Here is a 9,598-nt window from a genome sequence, read left to right on the forward strand (position 1 = left end):
TCTCCCGCGATTGTCCCGCGGTTGTCCCGCGATTGTCCCACGATTGTCCCGCAATTATCCCGCGATTGTCCCGCAATTCTCCCAAAATCCGTTCCCCCCCACCGTTGTGCCAAAGGCCCATCCACGCTCAGAGTCAAGGGGTTGGATTTCTTTGTAGTTCTGCGCAGAAAGATGGCTGGATGGCAATTCCACAAAGCCGGCACGACAGCTGTCAGAAGTTTTCCCTTTTTGTGGATTTTATCAAACCAAGGCGTTGATGTTTATTGGCTACAAGTTATCTAGTTCGCTTATTAATTAGCGTTCTGTCTTCTGTTGGTTAATGATCCTCTTGCTAATTAGTCTGCATGCTCAGTCTTTCTCTTAAATTAGTGGGGTTTTGGTCTGTGAGTCAGTGGTGACAATTTGCCCCTGCCAGAATTACCTCTTACCCAGCCAGAGCTGATTGTAGCACAGTTGCTCAGTTGTTTTAATTAGTTTCTTCCTTATCTTGGGTGTTCTGCCAAAAAGCCTTGTAGCCCCGAAATTCTGCATTCTTTGTGTCAGCTAAGAGTGGTACACCCTTCTCCCTTTTGGTAACCTCCCCCTAGGTCTGAGATCACTGAAACATGTCAAGCCCTAAACCTTAACAAGGCAATTCCACAATCCGACAAGCAATTTGTCTTTTTACCATCTGGACATCACTTAGAGCTTGTTTGTTAGGGATTGCTTTTTCACAGATTGCCCGGAGAGGCTGTGGAGGCTCCCTCACTGGAGATATCCAGCAGCCACCCAGACACAATCCTGTGCCTGTGCTCTGGGATGACCCTGCCTGAGCTGGGACATTGGACCAGCTGCCCCACTGTGCTCCCTGACAACCTGACCCATTCTGGGATTCTGTTTGTTATAAATTAATACTCCAATTTAATAATTAAGGACATTTATTAAATTATCAAAGTATAAATTTGGAAAAAGCCACAAGCAATTCGACTCTGAGCCAGGTGATCAGTGTCGGAGAGACTCAGGATTTGGCCTCTATTGCACCAAAGTCCCTGTGGGTCTTTAAAATGTCATTTTAAAGGGATCTGTTTTATACAGTCCTTTGGGCTCTGGAAGGGGGCTCTTCTTTAGCATATTTTATTTATTGTCATTTTTCTTTCTTGCTGCTGTGTTTCCTGGAATCAGTGGATAATTCCTGAAATCCTGTATGGTGGTGTTCACAGGGGTCCCAGGATGAGGGAAGAGACAAGAATCTTTGTTGACTCCATGTTTCAGAAGGCTGATTTATTATTTTATGATCTATATTATATTAAAATAAAATGATATATTAAAACTATACTAACAGACGAAAGGCTTGAAAGGAATAGAAAGGAATGGAATGATAAAATCTGACCGGAGAGTCTGAAACAGCTGGACTGTGATTGGCCATTAGTTAACAACAACCACATGAGACCAATCAAAGGTGCACCTGTTGCATTCCACAGCAGCAGATAATTATTGGTTTTCTTTTCCTCTGAGGCCTCTCAGCTTCTCAGGAAAAAAATCCTAACAAAAGGATTTTTCATAAAATATATCTGGGACAATTCTGTCAGGTGAAAACTTCCGGGCATAAACTTCTGAGGATGCCTATCAAATGCCTCCTGCTGGGGTCTTGTCAGACAGAAAGAAATCCCTTGAAATATACACCCCAAGAGACAGTGTTCCCCTGGTGTTTGAATCTCCATTCTCTATTTGTCCGACGCTGGCTTGGTAGACAAGGTGCTGTACTTGTAATTTCCTTTAGCACGAATTCTTGTATAACACATATCACATGCTCCTGCCTGAGGACAAGGCCACCCCGGTGCTGGGACACTTGGGCACCAGGAGCACGGTTCAGCCAGGTCTGTGTGTGTTGGAATTCAGGCCATCCCACCCTGGATTGCCAGGACCCTTCCCAGGGGGCTCAGAGACCCTGGCACAGAGCCCAAGACACCTGTGACTTTGATTATGACCCATGGAGCAAATTACCAACCTTACATGAGGATCTGCAAGCCACGAAAGTCTAAGTAAAATAATAATTAGTTTGTCACGGAGTGAAAAATAGATTTTTGGGGTTTTTAGAATGGGGGTTCAGGGGGCAAGACGGAGGAATCTGGGTGTGTCCAGCCTTTCTCCTTCTTCTTCTTGGCCTCCATCTTCTGCTGTGATGGTGGCACTTTTAGATTGGCTTAGAGTAGAAGCTCACTGTCTAACACAGGTGATAGGTGTTGGAAAGTCATTGTAAATATTGTACACGTAATTTTTAGTATAAAAAGATAACAGTGCCCCTGGGGCAGGCAGAATGCCTGGGACTGTCCTGCTGAGTGGACCTCGGCTGGACAGGAGAAATAATTTTATAGATAAGAATTTTTATAGATAACAATTTTATAGATAAGACACAATAAACAGCCTTGAGACTGAGAACTGAAGAGTTCTGACTCCTTCTTCAAGCGCCAGGCTGGGAAAAGAGACTTTCTAACCCATCTTGGGGTCTCTCTGAGCAGCTAAACCCCGAGATGTGTGCTGCCCATGAGAGCAGCACGCTGCCCCTCTCCCCTGGCAGCCCCAGCTGACCGCTGGGAAGGGCTGAGCGATGCCCAGGCACAGGCAGGAGCTCTGCCAGGCTCGGGCACGTTCCGAGGAGGAGGAGGAGCTGGAGCTGGCAGGGCGGGCAGCAGGTGATGCTCAGGAGCAGCTGGGCAGGGACATCGAGGTGCCAGCCGTGTCACTGCAGCGGGTTCAATTCACAATGCACGCCGAGGCTGAGCTAAAAGCTCAGGCACACAACAGAGATGAGATTTAGCTGCGATTACTGGCAGCAGTCGCATCATGAAAATATCCAAATGCAGGCTTTGGAGCCGTGCAGGGATAAAAGTTCCCCTCTCTATTGGAGCAGACACTGGCCCCGCTCAGCGGGACAAGCAAAACAAAGGGAGCTGGGAACATCCCGCAGGCTGACGGGGACTAACGATCTGGAGGATTATCAAAACTTCTTGGCCAGAGCTCTCAGTAAGTGTGAAAAATTACCCTACAGCAGACAGACCTCTAACTCTGGAAACAAGTAAGGGATTTGAATCGGCACAGACGGATTTGAATCGGCACGAGGCGGAGATGGCTTCTCCTCGCTGCTGCAATCAGATCACAGCCTCTGGGAAAAGCCTTGCCATCATTTCTGTCTGCTTGGGAGCCTGGGAGTTATTGACATAATTATGCCAATTAGCAGCATGATTATTTCTTTCCCACTCCTGAGTGAGTGAGCTGTGCCAGGAGGCACTGGAGTAGCTGCCTGGCCTTCCTCCAGCTCGTGGGTTTCTATGGAGGCTGGAAGTTGGGAAGGGCATTATGAGTGTCCAGAGCACTTTGTGCTGCCCCCATGAAATAATTAAGATCCGTAGAAGAGCAGCCTGGCCCTAGGATTGCATCTCCACAGGAGACAAATGAAGATTGAGAAAGGCACGATGCCTGGGGAGCAGCACCATGCACACCTTCAAACTGATCATCCAGGGAACTGTCCGTTCTGTGAGGGCTGTAAATAACAGCTTTGTCTGCTTCCACGATTAAAATCAAATAAATTAGGAAAACAACTAAGATTAGGACAAGTCTGAGTTATTCCCCCAAGTCTGGGAACTTTCCAAACCAATTTTTCTGTCTGGTGAAGCAGAGTTAAAGCCATTAAGTGCCCACATTCACCCTGCAACTCTATCACTTACAAAAATCCACTTTCCCCACGCCAAAAAAAAAAAAAAAAAAGCCACAAGCAGCCAAGTATAGATTCCCCACCTTCTGGAAAAAGCACAAACAATTTCATGATGGATGCTTGTGTTATCATGAGAGGTTTTTCTCATTTTTCCAACACCTCCAGGAGACCAGGGAAGGAGAGGCACCTGAGCATATCTTTAGGTCTCTGCTTTTCCTGACTGACTTCTCTGGGCAGCTTGTTCCAAACCCCCATGCAGAGCCCAGCCTGGCTTTCTGAATTTGCCAAGATTCAGAGTGGCTGAATTAAAGGAAACAGGGGTGCTAATAGACCACTGCAAAGCTTCCTGTAACAACCCTGAAATACAAGACCCAAATCAGTGTCAGGGGGCCATGCAAGAAATTGTTCTCTGGGGGAGCAGTAGGGGTAACCCCCAGGAGCAGAGAGCTGTGCTGCTCACTGGTTAACCAGCTAAACACAATCTGGTTTTACCCTGCTGTGCTCACTTGTGCCCCTAATAATACAATACAATAAAATACAATATTTATCATTTCCTTTTGCTGTGTGCCAGCCTCAGCAAGGAGAGAAAACCTCTGCCAAACACGTTCCTGGCACGGCAGGAAGGGTGAGTGCCCTGATCCCCAGGGTGACACCAACAGTGGGGTCTGATGTCACACGTCACCAGCTCCAGCACAGCCTGCCTGGGGCCCCCAGTCACAGCCTCCAGTGCATTTCAGATCAAGGCTACAGACAGCAAGCTTGTCCTGCCACGACTTTCAGAGAAATACATGGCAAAAATAGCCTGGCTTCAGGGTGCAGCTGAACCCACAAACCCACACACAGACACTTCTCCCTAACCAGGCAGTGATGTTAGCACTGAGGACATTTGGACCAGGTCTCCAGGCTGCTTCCCAAGCACACAGCAGAGCAATTCCCTTCAGGAGAAATGAGTTCTGTAAAAAGCAGCCGAGTGGGGACTTGCAGATGGCTGCAGTGAAGAGCCAGGCACGCTGCCCTGCCCGGGGCAGCAGAGCACAGCAGAGGCTGCTCCTCTCCCTAAGAACAGACACTTCCTCCACACCTGCTCGTCTCTCCAGGGACCTTCCTCACCTCCTTCTTGCCTCAGACAAGAGTTTTGGCAGATCTTTTCAGGCAGTGGATGGGCACAGGGCAGGAGGAGGTGGGCAAGGGGCAGCTCCAGGCTCTCAGCAGCGCTCGGCTCTGCAGTGGTGCCAGTCAGCATCATCCCTGTGCATCTGCCAGGACGAGAGCTCAGAGCCTGAAGCTGCAAAAGATGGAACTCCAGCCCGTGAAAGAAAGCCAGAGTGGCTACAGGGCTGTGATTAGAGTAGTGGCTGCAGCATTTCTCCGTGAAAAGAGGATGTGCTTTCTGCCTTCCCCCACAGCCCAGGGCACTGCTGACTCACTGATGGCAGGAGAGCACAGTCCCTGTCCCATCTCTCCTCTCTCCTGCCCTGTGGCCTCCAGCTGCATTCTTTAGTCGGGTGCATCCCGTTGCAGGGTAGAAAAAGGGCACTGTGCTGCATTGCAGCCTGCAGAGATGCTTCTCTGCAGCCCTCAGCACCCTGGGGAAGAGCTGCACTCCCTCCCTGCAGCCTGGCAGCACGACTGCTTCCTTGGCCACAAAGCCAGACAAGCCAAGTGCTTCCCCAAGGGAAGATTGCATGGACAAAACACTTCCCACGTGCTTCCAGCCTCTGGGAGTGGCTGCTGCAGCCCTTGTTGTGCTAGTCCATGCCATGCAGCATCCCCAGGCAAGGGGGCCAAGGCTCTGCCCAGCTGAAGGAAATCAGCCCAGGGCTCAGTCCCTGCAGCTTTTGCTGCTGCAAAACCTCTCCCAGCTGCTTGCTGTACTTTGAGCTGATGACAGTATGTCCCTCATCCACCTCCACCCTGCTCCTGAGAGAATTGGAGTGTCATTCTCTTCTCCAGAACAGGGACCTGGGCTGTGACACCATATGGGGTGAACATGTGGCACCCCATCAGTGCCTGCCTCAAAGTGTCACTGTCCCCACAGCTGCCTGCTGACAGCCATCCTGGGCCAAAAACCTCTCTGCATCCTTCTGCCCAAGCTCAGGAAGCTCAGGGCTGCCCCACCAACTCCCAGTGTCTCATCCCTTGCAGCAGCAGCAGGACATGGATGTGATGCTCTGAGAAGGGACCAGGACAGCCCAAAGCATCCCCAGCTGGCTCCAGGCTCACCCCTGAGCCGTGAGGTGAGTTCCACACCCGGCTCTTTTTGTGCTGGGAAAGTCAGAGAGGAAAAAGTCAACATCTCCGTGCCGGTGGGGGTTGCTAAGTGACGGCAGAGCTTGTTTCTATCCCGCCACTGACAGCGTGCCCACGCTGCAAGGGAAGGAAGTGAGGAGTCAGGGATGTAAACACGAGCACATTGCCAAAACTCTCACAGAATCACCCTTGCCAAACATATACATTAGCTGCGTGTTTTGGCTGCCAGCAGAGAAATATTTACTATGTGTCAATTACTCCAGCCTTGGAGCATTTTACCTGCAGAGGAGGATTTGCAGCACTCATGAATTTGCCATTTTCCAGCTGAAATTAATTTCCAGACCAAAGTTGCCAGGCTGCCAGTAGCTGCAAGAACAGCTGCAATGAACTGAGATTTCATCCTTACATTGTTTCTAATAGATGGCTTTTGTTTTTCCACCAGGATGTGGCGTTATGCAGCATTTTGGAAGCACAACAGAAAGGCAGGACTGGACAAGGGAGGGATGAAGGCAGCCTTTGTATGAGCTCCTGGGGAGGAAAGGAGATGGTTTCGGTAAAAAAAAGGGCACACACACACAAACCTATGTGGTTAAGATTATGTGGAAAATTGCAAACTAAGTTAAAAATAGAGTAAAGGCAGCACTGCTGATCTAGTTGAGAAATTTGCCATTGCTAAGCTAGGTGGATAATAGATATCTTTCACAACAGTGCTCGTCACAGAGGAGCTTTAGAAACTGCATGGGGGCAGGCACACTTCAGCTCCAGCTTCAGCTCCAGCTCCAGCTCCAGCCTTGTTTCTCCCCCGTGCTGAGCTGAGCTCAGCACAGAAGGAGGAGAATCACTGGAGGAGTGACTGGGTGGTGACACAGGGCACCCAGCCAGGCTGCCAGCCTTTATCTGAGGCAGGGAGCAGGCCAGCCCTGCTCTCCTGGGCCTGGGAACCATCAAAAGCATTTATTAAAACAGCACCTACTCCTTTGTGTACTTGCAGGTTAGCCCAGGGAGAAAGCAGGGCACCCATCTGTCCCTCTGTGGGAAGGCGAACAAGGAGGAAGCATCAGAGAAGGGATCTGAGCAGAGCAGCTCCCAAAGCAGAACCTGCTGGCAAATTGAAATGGAAACACACCCCCAGAGGGAGGTTCTTGCTGGCAGCCCAGCTGCAATGGGGCATCCTGGGCACCAACAGCCCCATCTCCTGCACCGGGGCAGTGCCCACATCTCCCCACTGCTGCAGGGGGTGACAGCCTGTGGGAAATGGATTTGGAGAGAATTCTCAAAGCCTGACAGAAGGCTCACACAGTGTGCATCTGTATGCAAACCTTGAGATAACAAATGCTGACTTAGAAATGCCATGGAATATAACATATTGTTGAGAGAGAAATGGAACGAGAAATAAGTTTCAAAAGATGGCCTTGCAAAAAAGACTGGATACTTTGGAGAAACTATGAAACTATGAACATAGAACTACGAAAGATGCATTGTAGTAGGACCCACGAGGGATAATTTTAGATAATTGGCTTTAAGGCATTCACAGCATGGTGTGGGAAAAGCTGATAGGCCAAGAAATGCTTATAATGTATTGTAATTAAGAAGTAATTGGTTTCTGATTGTGATGGCATGAATTGTAACATCTGTATTGTCTCACCCCTTCACTTGAGACTGAAAATGAAATAAAAGTTTTTAAAATGCCTCTCAGTTGCCCCATCTCTGGGTCAGAAATGGGTAAAATCTGACAAGAGCCTTTTGGGGTGTCCTTTCCATGGCCCCATGAGCTGGGGAACTGCAAACTCTCAGCTCACACAGCCTCCCCCTCTGCTTTGGAAGTGGCAAAGTTTCTCCCACAGACGGAGAGCTGGCTCCTTCCAAGCAAGGAAGGGGCAGCCCAAACCCTGCTGGGACAGGGGGTGTGAGCTGCAGGGCTGGGAGATGGCCTCAGCAGGGATGCTGAGCCACACATCCCTCCTGGAGCTGTTCTGGTGTGCTGTTGGCTCCCTGGGCTGTGGGGAGGGTTTGCTTTGGGAAGCAGCTCTCAGAAAGGCAGCTCCCCAGGTGTCCTCTCAGGCTGCCAGTGGCAGAAGGGAGCATGGAGTGAGGGTGCAGGATCAGTGGCAGAGCAGCAGTTTGTCACCTTGCTGTTTGCAAGCTGGTCACTTTGGTACCGTGTCTCAGGCTCATTTTGGCATCAGCTGTTGCAAGGGAGAAAGACAAGCCCCAAAAAATGGCTTCTGATGAATGAATGAGAACCTGCAGGTCCATGACCAGCCAGGACACACATGATGCCTCAGGTTTGAGCTTTTATATTTTTCAGGTTCTGTTCTGCTTTAGTGTATGGGGCTGGGCTTCATATTAGGGGATGGTGAGCTCTCTGCAGGGAGACAAAACAATTCCTGCTCCAGCTGGGGACCAAGGACAAATGATCCAAATCTCAGGCCCAAGAGCACAAACACCGTGGGCTGGAGAGAGAAAAACAAGCAGGATGGGACTGCATGGGCTAAAGCTGTAACTGGACAATTAATTCCAATATGCAAATGGAGCAGAACTGATAAGTGTGAGACCCCATGAGTGGTTGTCCATTTTGTGACCATTTTGAGTTCATCTGGGGTGCAGCCCTGGGTGGGCTCTTGTACTACCCAAGGTGGATCCATTGAGGCTTCCTAATAAATCCCTACTTTATTCTTTAGCTCTGTCCAGTCTCTGTCCTATTCAGCCTGCACAAGGCATCACACAGGCCAACTCCTGACTGAGCTGCCTGGGCAGGATTGGGGTGCTGTGGGAACACCCCAATGGTGTTTTCTGGCTGTCCTTTCATCCTGCAGGAAGGCTGACCTGCACCAGCTGGGTGAGTGGGATGGTGTGGCCAGGAGCCTGAGCCCAGGGCTGGGTCCCTGCTGGCCCTGGGGCAGAAGGGTTTCAAGCTTGGGGGTCTCAGTTCAGTGGTGATGGCTGGAGAGATTCAGAAGGGGGAAATGTACTGGGATGCTGAGTGATGAAGGGGCAGTGGGGTTCAAGGGGCAGCTGCCTGCTCCCAGGACATGCCTTTGAAGTACAGAGGTGACTGTAGTTTTCTCAGGGGTGTGTGTGCTTCAGAAATAAGCCTGAAATAACAAAGCACTGCAGGCCTCAGAGCACCCCTGAGCACTTTATTCTCACAGCTCGCAGCCCACCCACACACACCCACAAGCAGCCTTGGAGCAGGCCCGGGGCTCTGCAGAGACACCAGGAGTGCTGGAGACGCAGGGAGAGGCACCCACAGAACAACAGGAGCTGTGCTGAAGGGCAAGGAGAGGCAGAGGGTGGGAAAACAACGAGGACAGACCCAAACCCACAGCTCTGCCAGTGCCAAGCACCTTCCTCATGCCACAGCTGCCTCTCGGGCTGCACAGCCCCGCACCGTGCTGGAGCCATTCCTCAGGAAGGGCCCTCCCTTCCAGCAGGCCCAGGCTGGCATCAGGCAGCAGTGCCAGCCATGGTTACCCTGCTGTGGCCCACAGGAGGCCTGTGGTGCCCGAGCAGAGCAGCAGCCCCCTCAGAGGACGAGCACGGTCTGCAGCAGCCCCCTCAGAGGATGAGCATGGCCTGCAGCAGCCCCCTCAGAGGATGAGCATGGCCTGCAGCAGCCCCCTCAGAGGATGAGCACGGCCTGCAGCAGCCCCCTCA

At 50.8% G+C, this 9,598-nt stretch overlaps 1 protein-coding gene across 1 annotated transcript in view; it reads right to left on the reverse strand.

Moving 5' to 3' along the window:
• EEF1AKNMT (eEF1A lysine and N-terminal methyltransferase) overlaps positions 1 to 9,598 on the reverse strand; it is a 40,995-nt gene that overhangs the window by 25,524 nt on the left and 5,873 nt on the right. The window lies entirely within an intron of this gene.

This window comes from Geospiza fortis, unplaced genomic scaffold, assembly GCF_000277835.1.
Source record: "Geospiza fortis unplaced genomic scaffold, GeoFor_1.0 scaffold5, whole genome shotgun sequence".
Lineage (NCBI taxonomy): Eukaryota > Metazoa > Chordata > Aves > Passeriformes > Thraupidae > Geospiza > Geospiza fortis.